Raw genomic sequence first — 3,138 nt, forward strand, 5'->3', positions numbered from 1 at the left:
AAATTAGTGATAATTTAATACACAATCAGCAAAAATATTATCAAAACATAATGTATTGATTACAATCTACAAAAGTTATACGATTCATCGTTCCTAGATATACTAATCAGTCACCAACATCATAAAACATATTTTACCATGAAATATTTGGTCACAAAAACTGTAATTTAAAATGTTATTAAAACGAATAAAATAAAAGAACTATAGATGCATTCTTGATATATTTAGGGGCATAATATTTTAATATCTATGCGGTGAAATGTAAAAAAATACATAAAACGTTTAGTTACGGCTCGAAGAAAAAGGACAATATGAGAGGGACTTGCATCGTCATCTTATCGACACGGATCAAACGTTGTTAATCAAAAATTTTAATGACCATAGTTCAGAAAATAATAACTTTTCTTCAGCTACCAATATACAAACTGTGATCAAGGGTTTTTGATACTTGATTTTACAGAATATTTTTAGCACATGATTCAGATGTTTCTTTGTAACTTGCTGTATCAGGTAAGTGTAGCTCTACTTTCTTAGGTTTATTGTAGTAGGTACCTTATATTATATTAACAAAAATTATTTATCTAAAATAACATGCGACTCAAAATTTCTTGCAACCTGCAACAATAAAAGAAAAATTTTATTCCAGTTAACTAATAACCCCATTAAGTTAAAATATTCTTATAAAAATTATCATTTCATTTATTTCCACAATGGTTTTAAATGTGAGTTTTACCATCCGACCACAATCTTGATTTTCTTATTTTTTTTAAGCGGTATCACCGGCGTTTCTATATATTTTAAATTATTACATAAAAATCTGAAGGATTAAAACCACAATATGATTAATATTTTTGAAATTTCTCTAAATCTTGGTTTTAAAATATGTATAAATATATATGTATATATGTGTACCTATATTTTTTGTTTTCCAATATTTAAGTCCAAAGCATCAAGACGTTTTGTGTCTCGGGCCAATGGTCACGCACAGTGGCGAAGCGAGACAGTTCGGCATTTAGACTCATTGTGCCCATGTTATTGAGTGTATTCGAGCCGTCGGTCAAGTGTCCACTGCGATTACGTGCCTCTGTTTTACGCACTCATCTTAAGCGTAGTTCCTTTTCATAGGTTTTGTCTTGACTACCTTTGAATTTTAACGATTGTAAACTCTTCTTCTCGTAGCGCAATTCTCTACAGCCGGTAATGTCGAGTATCGAATTGACATTTAAAATGTACTGCCAAAATAGTTTCCACAACGCCCGTTAGAGGCGCTGATCAGATTTTCATGGAAAATTGCTCGATAGCTTGTTGTTGTTAGTTTCTGAAAAACAAATAAAAAAGCCGTGTTTGGATTATGTTTCAGCATATTTGAAAACGACTTCTAATAACAAAAAGAAAACTTTTATTGCTACAAAATTTAAATAATGAAGAATACAAAAAGCATATTTTTTATTTTTGTCACATACATTATAGTCTCCCAAAACTAAACAATTTGTTCATCAGAATTTAAAAATATTATTCATTGTAAATTAACAAGTAGCTCCACTTTTAGAACACAATCATAATTGCTTATTCACTATGATACAAGAAAAAAACACAGAAAAAACTTCTCAATTAGCTATTAAATAAAGTTAATTATCGTTTGTGGAGCTTTTAAAGAATGGTTTATGAGTGGAGCGCGGGATGCCCAGTAGCGCGCTGTAATCGATTAGTCATGGATGAGTATCGACTGTGCTTCGATTATTATTACAAGTATATGACGACGTGATAAATGAAAGAAACAACTTGTCTGAGACAATAGCATCTCACTTTTTATTCATGTAATTATTTCCAATTTGAAACACCTAATAAATAAATATACTCGCTTTGAAATATTTGAGCAGTTCGTAGCATTATGTGGTGTCCACCGAGTGTTAAGGCTCTAACTACCATTAAGTACGTGACGATGATGACCAAAATCGATCTCAAATAGTGAACCTGTTTGAATGGAATATCATCACGCAGCGGGATCGTTGCGCTATCGCACTATCAATACAATAAAAAAAAATGATGGTCACGTACCCCACGAATTATATGGACGAAACCAATCGACCACTTCAAAAATTATAAAAAGTTACCCATCTGAGCTAAAACGAAAATCTAAATTGATGCGATGGTGAGATGCTTTTTTTCAAAACTTATCTGCCTATTATCCAATCACTGAATGTTCAAATTAAGCACGCTTTACGCAGTTAGTAAAATTTGGTTAGCGTGACGTAGCAATATCGGACTGAAGAAGACATAATGTCTCAAGTGTCTTTATAACCGTCACGCTTGTAAACTATGGAATCCCGAAATTGACGGTAGACACCTCGATGATGGTTTAGTTTGAATTACAATGTACAAAATCAGTAAATTACAATATTTTTATGTAAATGCAGCTTTAACTTTGTGCAAAAATACAATGAGTGTCAATGATTCATCAGTAACTGTACTCTATAAGTACATGCGCATGGTCTACGGAACTCCCTGAAACAAATAGCAATCTGTAGTCACCGGTACCTGTTACTACTAGAACATCGAGACAAGTAGTTAAAGAATTTTTCAATAGAAATACCGTGTGCTGTGTTTCCTGGACGCGGTGCGGCGCGGCGGCGCAGGCGAGCCGATTTTGATGTAGTTATCCGCAAATAATGGTGGGCGCGGCCCGGCGCGCTTCGCTGCCGCTCGCATTGTGCTCACTATAATAAATGGCAACAACAGGTGAATAACTAATTTCACTCATAAAATTAGATCTTCATGGGTGGAGTGCAATATTTAACTGTCGGCAGCATCCGCTTGTTTATACACAATATCACCGTGTCACCGCCATTCACTCGCCGATGGAAAAGCGTTGATACTACCTGCCATGCTTTCTACATTTAATCGACTTTATAAAAATACTCATCGAGTACAAATTAAGGCCTGCGTTAGTTATACTGCGACAGACCGCTAAAAGCTTTTTCATTCAAATAATAGATTTATTATGGAAAATAAACGCCATTCGCAAAGGAAACAAGCGGTTCGAATATCCTGTAAAATATCCCCGGACATTGTTTTTGTCACTATTAAATATGCAAAACTCAGAATGAAATATTTGATGCGGTCGATGCCATTATATAA

General features: G+C 33.9%; 1 long non-coding RNA gene across 1 annotated transcript; it reads right to left on the reverse strand.

Annotated features, from left to right (window-relative positions):
• Positions 1–269: 269 nt before the first annotated feature.
• On the reverse strand, positions 270–2,830 carry LOC142986807 (uncharacterized). Its single transcript, XR_012960428.1, has 3 exons — positions 2,594–2,830; positions 913–1,318; positions 270–615 (listed from the first exon to the last, which is right to left on the reverse strand). It is a non-coding gene; the product is annotated as an uncharacterized LOC142986807 (long non-coding RNA).
• Positions 2,831–3,138: the final 308 nt, after the last annotated feature.

Source organism: Anticarsia gemmatalis, chromosome 3 (genome assembly GCF_050436995.1).
Source record: "Anticarsia gemmatalis isolate Benzon Research Colony breed Stoneville strain chromosome 3, ilAntGemm2 primary, whole genome shotgun sequence".
Classification (NCBI taxonomy): Eukaryota; Metazoa; Arthropoda; class Insecta; order Lepidoptera; family Erebidae; genus Anticarsia; species Anticarsia gemmatalis.